The 17,370-nt window shown below is 43.4% G+C and overlaps 1 protein-coding gene across 3 annotated transcripts in view; it reads left to right on the top strand.

Annotated features, from left to right (window-relative positions):
• The window catches only part of RYK (receptor like tyrosine kinase), a 532,318-nt gene that overhangs the window by 43,364 nt on the left and 471,584 nt on the right, over positions 1-17,370 (top strand). The window lies entirely within an intron of this gene.

The following is a 17,370-nucleotide window of genomic DNA, read 5'->3' as shown; positions in this document are numbered from 1 at the left end:
ACACACCTTACTTCAAGAACCTTGCCTGTTGACATTAATTCTGAACTGGCCAGAAGTTAATTAGGTCAAAGACAGTTAATTTAAGCAGGGCCTTTTTTTTTTTTTTTTTAAAAGCTGTGAAATCTTTGAGGTTTTATATAGCAAGCAAATGAAAACTGGTACAAATAAACCACAAAATTTAAATGTTTTACAGAAAAAAAACAAACTAAAGAAAATGTATCTACTTTTTATAGCAAAGGTATAGCATTAGCAACAATCAAAAAATGCTCAATAGAAAACCTGTTGCTGAAATCGGTGAAAAGGAGTGGAGAAGAAAATTGTATAAAGATTATGTAAGGATGTGCCACAGCTGTGCTTGATAAAAACTTTAATTATATTCCTCATAAACCACTGTTATTTATAATTTAATAGCTCTCGGTTCAAATATTCCAGAGGGTTTGCAGCATTACTTGGAGCCTGCTGAAATGACCTGTTACTTTTGGAATTAGAATAGCTCACAGCATTCATTAACAAATGGTGTGTGCCAAAAACATGTGAATGTGTGAAAGAAAACATTTGAGTATCTGCAGACTGATCAAAATGAATTTGAATTGCCTTTCACTGATCTCCACTTTCATTGAACTAAAATCAGAAATCAGAGTAGTTCATGGTTTTGAGAACCAGTTTATTTGGAGCTAAATGGTAATCATAGTCATGAAGGAAACGGGCTTGTGCAGTGGTCATTTTCTGCTAAATTGCTAGAATCTTTTTGAATTTGCCTTTTCCCCATTGTAGCTGGAATGGAAGGTGGAGGTTGGCCCTGATCTGGTACTTTAGTTTATAAAAAAAAAATAATTGTCACTCAAATCTTGCATCTAGGATGCTAATTTTATAACCTGAAACAGATCAAATCCTTTTCAGCTCTGTTAAACAAGATATTGCTCAGTGTGTGTGCACCAATATGCCGTGAGGCCAGATGGCCCCCCCTGCAGCACATGGATACAGGATGAAGATAGCAAGGGGGTTTGTTAGAGATGTAAACACACATGGTTTCTGTCTTAAAGCACTGCAGGTAACATAAAGAGGTTTTTCAAAATACAGTTTAAGGCTTGTATCTAATTCAAAGGCACAATTCAGGTCTTTACATGGTGATTCCTTTTAGTAACACAGTTTGAGACAAGACTTCACAATACAGTTCAGTATATAATTAACACTTCACATAAGCAAGAACTCGCTGGTCTCCTCCAGGTTCCCACATTCTGTTTTGTCCAGGGTGCTGTCTCAATGCTGAGAACACCTGTAAGTTCTCCCAGCACTCCTTTTGAGTCCTCTGAAGACTAATGTGCATCCTCAGGGGTGATGCTATGTAGGAGACTATCTCTGTAGTAGAGTTAGCTCTCTGAGCCATCCTATGACCAGACCCTGGTTCAAAACCAGTGAATATACTTTTTCCCTTGACACGTGCATAGATGACCTGATTTAGGTTTAAACTTAGTAAACTACTAAACACCAAAAGAAGCTCAGGCAATGTTTCAAAATGAAAATCACAATACAAGAGCGTCAGCAATAGTACTTGATTCCCCCCTCCCCTAGAGCATCACATAAGCTGATATCATAAAAATACTTAGTTGGCATATTTAGCTACAGCTTATAATCACACCAGTAATGGCTCAAAATGTGTTTTCACCTAACCTTTGTTTTGTATTTTTTATGCAATTAAACACTTGAATGTTTTGATGAGTTATACAAATTTGTGTGTAATTACATAATTTATTTATTTATTTTTTTTTTTTTAGAATTTGGCTGGGGTCCTCCAGGACAGATTTAGGAACCACTGTGCTAGAGCATGCTTTTGATCCTTCAATTTAATAGCTAATGGTTGTAATGATAACAGAAAAAGCAGTGGTGATAACTCTTTTGACATAAGATAAGAGGAGAAACAACCATGCAATGCTACCCTTGCAAGAATAATGCATCATACATACAAATATTGCATAAATCTTACAAAGACATCTTTAAATCCCTGAAATGAATAAGTCAAGACTCTTCTAGGTTATAAATGGAGCGTCTATGGTGGTTTCTTCTACTGGCTGCTCCAAATAGCTTTTATTTATTTTATTTTATTTATTTATTTAGAAGATTTATATACTGATGAACGTTGGGAACAACTCATCGGTTTACATTAAAACAAAATTATAGCTAACCGAGCTTTACATAGAAATTGGAACCAATTGTAACAAGGAACAGAACAGATAATAACAAGACAGCATTAGAACTTAACTTATGAAGGGGAATAAGTAAAAATGGATCAAACACATATATAATAGGGAAAGGAAGGGAGGATCTATTTACAGGAAACTGGGGGTATAGTAATAAAAATATAATAATAATATTAACAATTCAATTACAAGTAGTAAAGTGCCAGGGTAGGATGTTAAGCGAAAGCTTGCTTGAAGAGGCAAGTTTTTAGGTTATGTTTACATTTTTTTGGGCAGGGTTCCTGCCGCAGGAAGGGAGGGAGTTTGTTCCAAAGGACGGGCCCAGCTAATGAAATTGCTTGTGCTTTGGTGGAAGCAAGCTTGGATTGCTTAGGTGATGGTATGACAAGAGTAGCCCTGTGCTGTTGCCTAATTGGTCTGTTTGATTTGTGAAAGATGAAGTGGTCAGATAACCAATGCATTTCTTGGTTGTGTAGGGCTTTATGGATCAGTGTGAGGGTTTTTATAAGATATTCTTTCGGCAACAGGTAACCAATGTAAGTTTTTAAGAATAGGGGTGATATGGTCACTTTTATGTGTGCTAGTGAGAATGCGTGCAGCAACGTTTTGTAGAAGCTGTAGCGGCAGCAACGTACTTTTGGGTAAACCTAGCAGTATAGCGTTGCAATCTATTTTGGAAAGAATGAAAGCTTGTAGTATGGTGCGAAAATCATTGAGGTGCAGAAGGGGTTTGATTTTTTTGAGGGCGTGTAGTTTGAAGTAACCGGATTTGAGAGTGTTGTTGATGTGTTTTTTAAATGAGAGGTTGCTGTCAATAGTGATGCCAAGACTGCAAACCTGTTGGCTGAAAGCAATGGTGGTGTTGGGGTTTGCTCCTGCTGGTAGAGGAGGGAGAATGCTTTGCGGAGAAATGTATAGTAGCTCAGTTTTGGCCGTGTTGAGTGCCAAGAAGTTGTTTGTCAGGAGTGCATTGATAGTAGCTAAAGTGGAGTTAAGGGTTTCAATGGCTTTTTGAAGAGAGTCTTAACAGGTATGAGAAGTTGCACATCATCAGCGTAGATGAAGTGCGGGAGACCAAGCTTGGTTAAAAGCTTGCAAAGAGGGAGGAGATATATGTTAAACAGGGTGGAAGAAAGGGAAGATCCTTGGGGGACACCATGTGGTAGTGGAATGGTTTTGGAGGAGCAGTTGCCAATTTGTGCCTGTCTTGCAGGTAGGATTGGAACCATTGAATAGCAGTACCTGTAATGCCAATATCTGTAAGGCGTTGGATCATTATATTATGATTGACAGTGTCAAAAGCGGCAGAAATGTCCAGGAGGATCAGGATATAGGAAATGCCTGAGTCAAAGCTTTTGAGCATGTAGTCAGTCATGGTAATAAGTAGGGTTTCTGTACTGTGGTGTCGTCGGAATCCATATTGCGAATGTGAGAGAACGTCATGTTCGATTAGGTAATCAGATAACTGACGATTAATTGCTTTTCCCAGGATTTTAGGAATAAATGGCAGATTAGAGATCGGGCAATAGTTGGTAAGGTCAGAGGGGTTTAACGAAGGTTTTTTTAAAATAGGTTTAATAATGGCATGTTTAAGTATCCGGGGTACGGAGCCAAGAGAGATGGAGCTGTTAATAATATTTGCAATGGGTTTGGCGATGATGCTAGGGATTGCAAGGAGGGTTTTAGTCGGTATGGTGTCTGATGGGTGTGTGCAAGGCCTCATTTTTTTTAAGAGAGATTCAATTTCCATTGTGGATACGGTATCAAGGGCAGGGAGCCTTGCAGTATTGCTAACTGAGTGCCAAGCAGAAGAGGCTTGGGTAGCAGGGAATCGTGCCATTGTATTGCTAATCTTTGTGTTGAAGAAAGTGGCGAGGTCATCACATTTGCCCTGATCATCAGTGACCTGGAGGTTGTTGGGACTGGACTTGGTTAGAGAGTTTACTAATTCAAAGAGGGTTGAATTGCAGGTGATGAATCTTGAGCGCATAGAAGTCTCTTTTTGCTTTATCAATGGCTGCTCTGTATGCATGTAGGTGAGTTTTGAAGGTGGCATGAAGAGTAGGGGTGGGTTTTTTTTTGCCATCTTCTCTCCAATTTTTTTAGACTGCATTTCCTGTCTTTTAGTTTTTACTGGAGTACCAAGGCTGTTTTTTATTTCTGACTGGGTCTATCAGGCGTGATTGCAAGGGACATAGTTCATCAGCAATATTATTAGTGAGAGATAATTAATTAATGTTAATTCGTGACAAATTTTATATTTATCTCCTTTGCCAATTTTGCAGGGCTCCAGATTTACTTTCATGCATCAAACAAAGTTTCAGATTTATCTCTGAAAGCGAGGTGGACAGGAAGACTTCCTGTTGAAATGGACATATCATGAATCAATTATGTTAATGTTAACTGCTACAATTTATGCATTCTGTACCTTACACAGATTGGATTGTAGGAAGAACATATTTGTTTCATCTTTTCATAGAAATGAAGCATGTATGCATACATACATTATAGTGAATAGGTTCCATGTAGTATTTAGAGAGCACTTAGTACACTCTTTTTCAGTTGTTTATAACTGTGGTTCTCAACCAGTGTGTCACCAAAAATTTGACATAGCAAGCCTATGCTTTCTAGAACAGCCACATGTGCTTGCTGCTTGAGGAGCGAGCAGAGCAAGGAGCTGGTACTTAACATTTTTCATCGCTTCTCCCTGTTGCCTTTCCCTCAACTCTGGCAATCACTGCCACCACAACTCCAAACCAGAAATGTTGCAGGCATTCTGTATCTTGCCGCACCTCCCCCTCATGGCTTCTGGGAGTTTGTTTTTCTCTGTATGCTTGTTTATAATTTTTGGTCTTTTATTCTGTATTAGATAAGGGTCAATCTGCATTCTGTATGTTTGACAGAGGTGAGGGATTCTGCTAACTAGGATGTAGATTCTGTGTAGGAATCCAGAGCAGTCTGGCTTTCTTACTTTTTCCAATAGTACATAATGGGGCAGATTTTCAAAGGTCTACGCGCACCGGGCCTATTTTAAAAAGGCCAGGTGACGCGCATAAAGCCCCAGGATGCGTGTAAGTCCCGGGGCTTTTCTAAAAGGGGTGGGGAGTGGCGGGTTCAGGCTCCCGGCACTGCGGCCATATTTGCCGCTGTGCTGGGGATCGTGTGCCGGTAGTTGGCTGGCGCATGCAACTTGCGCCTGCCAGGGGTGGGAAAGTTAGGGGGAAGGGAACGGGGGAAGGCAGCATGGCTCTGCGCGCGCAAGGTGCACAATTATGCATCCCCTTACGCGCGCTGACCCCTGATTTTATAACTTGCGCGCAAGTTATAAAATCGGGTGTACATGTTATAACATCTACCCCACTGTATTCTATATTTGCAGCCTTCTTTTTCATAAATAAGGTTGTTGCTGTTCAAGTCCTGGGTATTACTACTCTTATGGTATGGCTTGCATTTAGAAATTATGTAGCATTCCTTTTTAGTAGGTTTTCATATTATTTCACAAAGTGGCTGGCAGGGAAGGGATTTTGAAGTACTGTTACTGAGGGGATATCAGAATTTGAATATATTTTTTGTATGGTGAGTTGAAAGAGGAAATTTCCTAACTCTGCTCTGTATAAACTCCAGAAGAGGTCAGAACTTTCTGAGGTTGACAGTGAAATGCATGAGTTTATCTGTATTGAAAAACTGCATGCTGCATACGCATATCAGTCCCAGATTTCTCACTGATGCAGTAAGCAAAGATTTAAATTTTTGTGAACAAAATAACATTTAATATTATTTTATAAGCAGGTATTGAAATTAAAGAATGTTTTATCTTTCTCCTAGGACGAGCAGGATGGTAGTCCTCACACATGGGTTCATCGGATGGAGCCCGGCACGGAAAACTTTTGTCAGTTTCTGGAACTTTGACTAGCACACTGAGCATGCCCAGCATGCCACTATCTGCATCGACACGTGGGGTTACCCTTAAGTCTTTCTGCAGTGCTGTTGCCTCGCGGTTGTGGAGCTCTGCTCTGTTTTTCAGAGTTTCATCCAGTTTTTGCGGTTTTTTTTTCTGAATCGTATCTGCGCCAGGGTCCCCTCTTCCTTAGTCCGCCTAGTCAGAGTATCCTCCAATAAGGGCGACGGGCAAAAAGGCATGCCAAAAAAAGGGTGCGATTTATAAGGGAGCGCCCATCTTCCTTTACTGCTCGCCGCCGTTCCTAACATAAACCTGAACAGAAAGCCTGCCCCTTTCCCCAGCCCGTCCCTTTTCCTCAGTTCGAGAGGGTGCGTGCCAGCAGATGGCGGAGGCTGTCGTGCCAGATCCAGATGCCCTTCTGGATCGCCGAATGGGGGTGTGTGTGGGTGGGGCCTCGTCCTCCTGCGAAGCTATATTAATGGGGGGTAGGCGGAGGGTGACTGTCAAAAAAGCGACGTGACACTCTTAAGGTGCGCCTTTTTTAGGCATGCCCTTAATACTAGTCGCCCTTATTAAAATGCGCCTTTATCGCATGACCTTTTGCCAGTCGCCCTTAATGAATGAAACCCCTAGTCAGGGCGGAGCGGTAAGTTCTTCTTTGCAGTTTGTGCCGGGGGGGTTTTGGTGTCGCTGTCCGACCTGCACCGACCACTTACCGGCCTGAAGCATGGCTTCTCCGGCTTTCGTTGGTGCCCCCAGTGCCTGATCCAGAGGAAGTTTGTATTCTTTGCCTGGGGTCATCACATGACGTCCAGGGTTGCCAGTTCTGCAACCAGATGACCCCAAAAGGTCTTTGGGCGTGTTTGGATTAAATGGAAAAGCTTTTTGGCTCCAGGAAATCGGGGCCGTCCATGCCGGTGTCCGGCGTGTCAACACCGCAGAGTCGGGGGGATCCTTTGGACACAGTCGTCGGTGTGTCATCGCCCCTCCCGAGGATCATCCCGTATTGGTTTCCTTGCGTTTCAGGACATCAGATTCCCTACCTTCCTCGGCGCCGGTGAAAGATCGGGCCAAGGATCATGGGATATCAAGGAAGCATTGTAACCAGTCGCATTTGGTGCATAGCACCAGTTCTGGGAAGACAGCTGATGCCAGTGTGTTGCCCCTGAAGCGGTGACGAGGCCTTGTCCTCGATCGTACCTGGGAGTTGGAGGTGCTCTCCACATATGCTCATGTCTGTGCTGGACACCGATTCCCCTCGTTCCGAGGGAGATTCAGTGGCACCTGCTCCTCCTCCACCTGCCTTACCCACAGTGACCTTCGAGGAGGAGCTGGATCGCAGGGTGCAGTTGGCTGTGCTCCGAGCCCTCATGGGTATCAAACCATTGGCCCCATTGATGCCGTAGCCCACTCCCTTGATCCTAGCACTGCTGCTGGAGCACCTTGATGTCTTGCTGGGTGTCCTCCCTATGCAGCCGGTGCCCGGGGGGTTCTTCAGTCCCCCGGCGGCCATTGCTGCCTTCTCCTACCGGTTCCGAGGAGGAGGAAGGCTCGGCGCTTACAGGGCCATCAGGGCCTCTGGTGCCCTGTTCGCTGTTTCCGGCTCAGGTGCCAGGTACCTTGGGGGCCTCAGTGCCTCTGAGGCCAAGGGCAGAGAGGCAGGTCCCCCCACTGACCTCGCCCGGGGATTTCAGTGAGGATGAAGTTCCATACGATCCGTGGGGGGATGATACTTTTGATTACCCCTCCAATGTCACCAAGAACATCCTCTTGGAACCATCCCCCCTGGAGGAGCAGCGCCAGTCTCCACTGGAGGACTTAACCTTTACTGGTTTCGTCCGCATCATGGCAGAGTCTATTCCCTTCCAACTCCTGATGGAAGAGAACGCCAGACACCACATGCTGGAGGTGCTCCAGTTTGCACCAAAAGAGGTGGTGGTAGTTCCCGTGCACGAGATCTTCAGAGTTTCTCCTACGCATCTGGGAACATCCTGTAGCCGTGTTACCGGTGAACAGGAAAGCTGACATATGTCTACCTTGTACAGAGATCCCTGGGTTTTGAGCGGTGTCAGCTCCCCCACCAGTCAGTGGTAGTAGAATCCCCTTTCAAAAAGACCAAGTGGTCTCCATCCCGTGCTTCCACGCCTCTGGATCGAGAACATAGGGAATGGGATGCACTGGGTAGGAAGGTGTTCCAGGGGGCAATGCTAATAGCCTGTATCACCTACTACCAGTTGTATATGGCCCAGCATTCCTGGAATCTCTGGAAAAAGGTTCAGGAATTGGTGGAACGCCTCCCTCAACAGTAATAGGATGCGTTCGTGGCGCTGGTCCAGCAAGGTTTCCAGTGTGGCAAGCACGAAATGCATTTCACATGCAAAGTTTTCGAGACGGCTCACGTGGCCGCAGTGGACATCTGAGCCCGTAGGATGGCCTGGCTCTGAGCTTTGGATCTGCAGCCAGAGGTACAGGAGAAGCTGGCGGAACTCCCCTGTACGGGGGATAACCTTTTTGGAGATAAGGTCCAAGATGTTTTGGCTCAGCTAAAGGATCATCATGAGACCCTCCAGCATCTTTTGGCTAGTACCTTGAGCCTCCCCCTCCTCCGCCAGAAGATCGGTGAGGCAAGGGGCTCATAGGTCCTTCTACCGCGAGAGGAAATATTACCCTCCAGTTTCCAACAGATGTTCTCAGTGGGTGTCCTGTATAGGCCACTCTAAGCAGCTAAGGATCCCTAGACCTCAACCAGTGCCTCAGCTGAGCCCTGCTACGGGGTTTTGACTGGGAGAGAGGGAGTGCAAGTCCAGTCACTATGTCCTCAGCACCGGCCCCCTCCAGTAGTAAGCTTTCTGCAATTCTTTCTGGGGAAGGGGGTGTCTCTTCCGAAGGGATGGGCTCCACTTTAACCAGGGTGGAACCAGACTGCTGGCGCTAACCTTTAAAAAGGAGATAAAACAGCTTTTAAACTAGAACAAAGGGGAAAGCAGACAGTCGCTCAGCAGTGCATGGTTCAGAGGGAGGTATCTGCAAAGGATACTAATGATGCATTAGAATTTAGGGCATCCTGACAGTGAGGTTCCAATAAGAAAAGTAGTCCAAGTGCCTATAACTAAAAACTCACCTGAGCTAAAAAAATTCTAACTTATCCCTATCAATTAAAAAGCAGAATGAAAGTACAAACAAAAAACAAACTTTGAAATGTTTGTATGCTAATACCAGAAGTCTAAGAAGTAAGATGGGAGAATTAGAATGGATATTTATTTATTGGGAGATTTCAATTACCTCAATATTGACTGGGTAAATGTATCATCGGGACATGCTAGAGAGAGAAAGTTCCTGGATGGAATTAATGACAGTTTTATGGAGCAATTGGTTCAGGAATCGACGAGAGAGAGGGCAATTTTGGATGTAATTCTCAGTGGAGCACAGGATTTGGTGAGAGGTAAAGGTAGTGGGGCCGCTTGGTAATAGTGATCATAATATGATCAAATTTGAATTAATGACTGGAAGGGGGACTGTAACCAAATCCACGGCTCTCGTGCTAAACTTTCAAAAGGGAAACTTTGATAAAATGAGAAAAATAGAAAAATACTGAAAGCAGCTACAAAGGTAAAAAGTGTGCAAGAGGCGTGGTCATTATTTAAAAAATACCATCCTAGAAGCACAGTCCAGATGTATTCCACACATTAAGAAAGGTGGAAGGAAGGCAAAACGATTACCGGCATGGTTAAAAGGGGAGGTGAAAGAAGCTATGTTAGCCAAAAGATGTTCATTCAAAAATTGGAAGAAGGCTCCAACAGAAGAAAATAGGAGAAAGCATAAGCATTGGCAAGTTAAAGGTAAGACATTGATAAGACAGGCTAAGAGAGAATTTGAAAAGAAGTTGGCCGTAGAGGCAAAATCTCACAGTAAAAACTTTTAAAAATATATCCAAAGCAGAAAGCCTGTGAGAGAGTCAGTTGGACCATTAGATGATCGAGGGGTTAAAGGGGCACTTAGAGAAGATAATGCCATTGTGGAAAGATTAAATGATTTCTTTGCTTCTGTGTTTACTGAAGAGGATGTTGGGGAGATACACATACCGGAGAAGGTTTTCATCGGTAATGATTCAGATGGTTTGAACCAAATCACAATGAACCTAGAAGATGTGGTAGGCCTGATTGACAAACTGAAGAGTAGTAAATCACCTGGACCAGATGGTATACACCCCAGGGTTCTGAAGGAACTAAAAAATGAAATTTCAGACCTATTAGTAAAAAATTGTAATCTTTCATTGAAATCATCCATTGTACCTGAAGACTGGAGGGTGGCTAATGTAACCCCAATATTAAAGGGCTCCAGGGGCAATATCTGGAAACTACAGATCAGTTAACCTGACTTCAGTGCCAGGAAAAATAGTGGAAAGTGTTCAAATATCAAAATCACAGAACATATAGAAAGACATTGTTTAGTGGAACAAAGTCAGCATGACTTTACCCAAGGCAAGTCTTGCCTCACATCTGCTTCACTTTTTTGAAGGAGTTAATAAACATGTAGATAAAGGTGAACTGGTAGATGTAGTGTATTTGGATTTTCAGAAGGCGTTTGACAAAGTTCCTCATGAGAGGCTTCTAGGAAAAGTAAAGTCATGGGATAGGTAGCGATGTACTTTCGTGGATTACAAACTGGCTACAAGACAGGAAACAGAGTAGGATTAATGGACAATTTTCTCAGTGGAAGGGAGTGGGCAGTGGAGTGCCTCAGGGAATCTGTATTGGGATCCATACTTTTCAATATATTTATTAATGATCTGGAAAGAAATACGACGAGTGAGGTAATCAAATTTGCAGATACAAAATTGTTCAGAGTAGCTAAATCACAAGCAGATTGTGATAAATTGCAAGAAGACCTTGTGAGACTGGAAAATTGGGCATCCAAATGGCAGATGAAATTTCATGTGGATAAGTGCAAGGTGATGCATATAGGGAAAAATAACCCATGCTATAGTTACACAATGTTAGGGTCCATATTAGGAGCTACCACCCAAGAAAGAGATCTAGGTATCATAGTGGATAACACATTGAAATTGTCGGTTCAGTGTGCTGCGGCAGTCAAAAAAGCAAACAGAATGTTGGGAATTATTAGAAAGGGAATGGTGAATAAAACAGAAAATGTCATAATGCCTCTGTTCTTGCTCCATGGTGAAGACCGCACCTTTAATACTGTGTCATTTCTGGTTGCCGCATCTCAAAAAAGATATAGTTGCAATGGAGAAGGTACAGAGAAGGGCAACCAAAATAATAAAGGGGATGGAACAGCTCTTCTATGAGGAAAGACTAAAGAGGTTAGGACTTTTCAGCTTGGAGAAGAGACGGCTGAGGGGGGGGGGGGGGGGATATGATAGAGGTGTTTAAAATCATGAGAGGTCTTGCATGGGTAAATGTGAATCAGTTATTTACTCTTTCAGATAATAGAAAGACTAGGGGTCACTCCATGAAGTTAGCATGGGGCACATTTAAAACTAATCGGAGAAAGTGCTTTTTCACTCAACGCACAATTAAACTCTGGAATTTGTTGCCAGGGGATGTGGTTAGTGCAGTTAATGTAGCTGGGTTTAAAAAAGGATTGGATAAGTTCTTAGAGGAGAAGTCAATTACCTGTTATTAATTAAGATGACTTAGAAAATAGCCACTGCTATTACTAGCAGCAGTAACATGGAATAGACTTAATTTTTGAGTACTTGACAGGTTCTTATGGCCTGGATTGGCCACTGTTGGAAACAGGATGCTGGGCTTGATGGACCCTTGGCCTGACCCAGTATGGCATGTTCTTATGATCACTGGCTAACGATTACCTCGGACCGGTGGGTCCTCACCATCATTCACCGGGGGTAATGTTTAATTTCCGGAGTGCACCCGGGGATGCTTCCCCGTGCCCCTCTTGCTGGGGGTCAGTATTCCCATCAGGACATACTGTTGACTGAGCTATCTGCCCTTAAGAACATAAGAAAATGCCATACTGGGTCAAACCAAGGGTCCATCAAGCCCAGCATCCTGTTTCCAACAGTGGCCAATCCAGGCCATAAGAACCTGGCAAGTACCCAAAAACTAAGTCTATTCCATGTAACCATTGCTAATGGCAGTGGCTATTCTCTAAGTGAACTTAATAGCAGGTAATGGACTTCTCCTCCAAGAATTTATCCAATCCTTTTTTAAACACAGCTATACTAACTGCACTAACCACATTCTCTGGCAACAAATTCCAGAGTTTAATTGTGCATTGAGTAAATAAGAACTTTCTCCGATTAGTTTTAAATGTGCCCCATGCTAACTTCATGGAGTGCCCCCTAGTCTTTCTACTATCCGAAAGAGTAAATAACCGATTCACATCTACCCGTTCTAGACCTCTCATGATTTTAAACACCTCTATCATATCCCCCCTCATTCGTCTCTTCTCCAAGCTGAAAAGTCCTAACCTCTTTAGTCTTTCCTCATAGGGGAGTTGTTCCATTCCCCTTATCATTTTGGTAGCCCTTCTCTGTACCTTCTCCATCGCAATTATATCTTTTTTGAGATGCGGCGACCAGAATTGTACACAGTATTCAAGGTGCGGTCTCACCATGGAGCGATACAGAGGCATTATGACATTTTCCGTTTTATTCATCATTCCTTTTCTAATAATTCCCAACATTCTGTTTGCTTTTTTGACTGCCGCAGCACACTGCACCGACGATTTCAATGTGTTATCCACTATGACACCTAGATCTCTTTCTTGGGTTGTAGCACCTAATATGGAACCCAACATTGTGTAATTATAGCATGGGTTATTTTTCCCTATATGCATCACCTTGCACTTATCCACATTAAATTTCATCTGCCATTTGGATGCCCAATTTTCCAGTCTCACAAGGTCTTCCTGCAATTTATCACAATCTGCTTGTGATTTAACTTGTACAGATCCTCTGCGGCAGATCCTCTGCGGCAGCAGGGAATGGGATTTTACTGCTGATATTTCCTGATCCGCAAGAGGACCAGGGGACTCTGTGCCATCCTAGACCCGAGAGCCTTGCACCAATTTCTCAAATGAGAGAAGTTCAAAATGGTTTCCCTCTGCACTCTAATCACTCTGTCTTGCAGAGGGGGACTTTGCTTTGCTTTGCTCGGTCGATCTCAAAGATGTGTATGCTAACATAGATATCTCCTGTGACTGCGGGAGATTTCCACTTCCCAGCAGGCACCAGGCATTTTCAATACAAGGTGCTGCTGTTCGACCTCGCCTCGGCGCCTCTCATCTTCACCAAATGTCTGGCACTGGTGGGAGCACACCTGCGCCGTTTGAGAGTGCAGGTGTTCCCCCTACTTCTACATTAATCAAGAGCACTTCCCAAGAGAGAATGCTTTGGTCTCTGCGGCTTGACCATCTGGGTGCTGGAATTTCTTGGGTTTGTCATCAACTACCCGAAGTCCCATCTAACCCCATTGCTGTGCCTGATTGTTATCAGCGCTTGCCTGGATATGACGAAGGCCAAGGCCTATCTGCCCCATGACCGGGCAGTCACCCTGGCAGCTTTGGTGGGTGTGGTGGGCCGGAGCCAAAGGGTCACTGCCTGCCTCATGGTCCGCCTTCTGGGTCATATGCCACCCATTTTCCATGTCACACCCTTTGCCCGCCTGCATAGGCGTAGAGTGCAGTGGACTCTGCGGTCCAAGTGGCGGTAGGCTTTCCTGGACCTCAATATATGGATATGTCATGCCGCTGCTTCAGACCTCCTTGTCCTGATGGGAAAACCTGGCCAATTTGGAGCAAGGGGCCCTTTTTCAGTCTGCATACTTCCAGGTTGTTCTCACCATTCATGCATCCACACTGGGGTGGGGTGACTATGTGGAGGCCTGTGGTCAGCTCAGGAAACTCAGTGTCAAATCAACTTCCTGGAGTCCGGGCAATCTGTTATGGCCTGTGGGCATTCCAGGATCGCTTGGTGACCATTTCCGGTCCTAATCCAGATCGACAGGTAGCAATGTGGTAAATCAACAAGCAGGGAAGGCATAGGGTCGTTCCTCTTGTTCCAGGAGGCGGTCCAGATTTGGTCCTGGGCCCACTCTCAGGATACGTCACTTCGTTATGTACCTGGCGGGGACAGAATGTAGTGGCGGACAATCTCAGTTGGGCTTTTCAGCCTCACGAGTGGTCCCTGGACCCAGTGATTGCGAACAAGATCTTCCGTCTTTGGGGCATCTCAGATGTGGATCTGTTTGCATCCCCCAGCAACAACAACAAAGTGAAGTATTTTTGCTCCCTCCACAGGGAGGATGGCAAACCAGCCTTGTTTACCTTTACCCACCATTGGGGCAAGGGGCTTCTGTTATACATATCCTCCGCTTCTGCTGGTGATGACACTCCTGAAGCTTCGATAGGAGTGCGGAACCATGATCCTCATAGCCCCTATTGGTCACTGCAGGCTTGGTTCCCACTCTCGCCAGGACCCCTCTGTCCGGAACCCGATCAGGCTGGGAACCTCCTCAACCTTAGTCACACAGAATCAGGGCAGGATGTGCCATCCCAACTTCATGACATTGTCTCTAAAGGCCTAGATGTTGAAAGGCTAGTATTGCAGCCCCTGGCTTTGTCTAATGATGTATTTACGCTGATGACATTGTTTCTTGTGCCCATAAATGACACCATTAAAAAAAAACAAACCTATAAATTGATTGAAGTATACTTAAATGCCATAAAGCAACTCCTTTTACACTTGAAACTAGTGCTGAACATGGAGAAAACAGAAATATTGCTCTTTGAGAGAAAATGCAGAGACGAGGATATTCCCCCTTTTCTATTTGAAAATAAAATAACATAACCCACCCTTTTTGTAAAAGATCTAGGAATAATTATAGACTCTGAACTGAGCATGAAAAAATGTTTCCACTAAGCTAAAAGATGGTTATTTTAAATACTCACATTATGAAGGTTAAAACCTCTATTAGACACGAATGACTTTAGGACAGTTCTTCAGTCTTTAATTTTTTCGAATATTGATTACTGCAATTCATTACTACTGGGACTTTCTCTTTCCACACTTCGCCCATTACAGGTATTACAGAATGCCGCTGCCAGAATACTGACAAACAAAAAGAAATGCGACCATATTACACCAGTTCTAATTGAGCTCCATTGGCTGCCTATCACATACCGTGTTCAGTACAAAACAGCATGTATTATACATAACATCATTTACGGTGAAAAAACAGAATAGCTCAGTACAGCCATTCGACTGCATGTCCCTCAGAGAAACCTTAGGTCGGCAAACAAGGCTCTATTAAATATTCCATCAATAAGGTCTGCCCATCTAAGCCAGGTCCGTGATAGAGCAATATCAATTGCGAGTCCGAGTTGGTCTTCAACCCAGCTTCCAAAAGATGCAGCAGGTAGCCCAAGAGTCCGTCCCGTGCTGCTCAGACCAGACAGCAAACCTCCTCCACTTCAAGATATACGGCTTTCTAATCGAAGGTTTCCTGGAGGCAACCAGAACTCGAGATGTTTGTTTGATTTTTATACACCGTTGCCTCAGTAGAGACCTTCACAACGGTTCACAAGCCAGTGAAAGCAGGGAAATACAATAATTCTGTTAAAAATAGTTACATATTATAAATAATAGATAAGAATTAGTAAACAAAATATAAAATACTTAAAAACCAATTACAAAGTAAACATAAGAGCATAAAAAGGGGAATAAAGTAAACAATTTTTGAATATCACAAAACAAATACTGTAAAACCCAATGATAGTTACTTAGTTGTGTCTGCGTATATACAATTCTGGTACAATAAAAAAAGAAAGAAAGTGAGGATCATTAATTAGCTGTGTCTGCGTATGCACATTCAAACAGCCATGTCTTGAGATCTTTCTTAAACTTCTTTCAGTCTGCTTGAAGTCTTACTAAGACTTCTTTCAGTCTGCTTGAAGTCTTACTAAGACTTCTTTCAGTCTGCTTGAAGTCTTACTAAGACTTCTTTCAGTCTGCTTGAAGTCTTACTAAGACTTCTTTCAGTCTGCTTGAAGTCTTACTAAGACTTCTTTCAGTCTGCTTGAAGTCTTACTAAGACTTCAAGCAGACTGAAAGAAATTTAAGAAAGATCTCAAGACATGGCTGTTTGAATGTGCATACGCAGACACAGCTAATTAATGATCCTCACTTTCTTTCTTTTTTTATTGTACCAGAATTGTATATACGCAGACACAACTAAGTAACTATCATTGGGTTTTACAGTATTTGTTTTGTGATATTCAAAAATTGTTTACTTTATTCCCCTTTTTATGCTCTTATGTTTACTTTGTAATTGGTTTTTAAGTATTTTATATTTTGTTTACTAATTCTTATCTATTATTTATAATATGTAACTATTTTTAACAGAATTATTGTATTTCCCTGCTTTCACTGGCTTGTGAACCGTTGTGAAGGTCTCTACTGAGGCAACGGTATATAAAAATCAAACAAACATCTCGAGTTCTGGTTGCCTCCAGGAAACCTTCGATTAGAAAGCCGTATATCTTGAAGTGGAGGAGGTTTGCTGTCTGGTCTGAGCAGCACGGGACGGACTCTTGGGCTACCTGCTGCATCTTTTGGAAGCTGGGTTGAAGACCAACTCAGAGTGCTTCTCAATACCACTGGGGCTTACCATTGTGGGGGTGAATAGTGCACCCGTCTCAGTACAACCCTTGGTTGGATTTTTCATGCACGGTCTGCTTCAGTTGAAGCCTTCTCTGCATCCTCTGCTTGTTTCTTGGGACCTTAATGTGGTCTTGGCTCACCTTATGGACCCCTTCAAGCCTATCCGCATGCGTTACCTGAAATATCTGACCTGGAAGGTCATTTTCTTGGTTGCGATCACCTCAGTATGTTGAGTTAGTGCACTTCAAGTGTTGGTGACGTACCCATCTTATACAGAGTTCTTCCATGATAGGGTAGTTCTCCGCACTCACCTTAAGTTCTTACCTAAGGTGGTATCAGACTTTATCTGAACCAGTATATTGTCCTACTGACCTTCTTTCCCAGACCTCATTCGCAGTCAGGCGAATTGGCCTTGCACATTCTGGATTTTAAGAGGGCCTTAGTGTTTTACCTTGAGAGGAGGCAGGCCGTAGGCAGTCCTCACAACTCTTCATCTCGTTTGATAAGAACAGAATGGGAGTTGCTATAACCAAGTACATCTTGTCTGCCTGACTAGCAGACTGCATCTCTTTCTGCAACTCACAAGTGGGGCTATAGCTTGGGGGCCACGTTAAGGCTCACTCTAT

This window comes from Rhinatrema bivittatum, chromosome 9 (genome assembly GCF_901001135.1).
Source record: "Rhinatrema bivittatum chromosome 9, aRhiBiv1.1, whole genome shotgun sequence".
Lineage (NCBI taxonomy): Eukaryota > Metazoa > Chordata > Amphibia > Gymnophiona > Rhinatrematidae > Rhinatrema > Rhinatrema bivittatum.
This window is presented reverse-complemented; position numbering and strand designations above follow the sequence as displayed.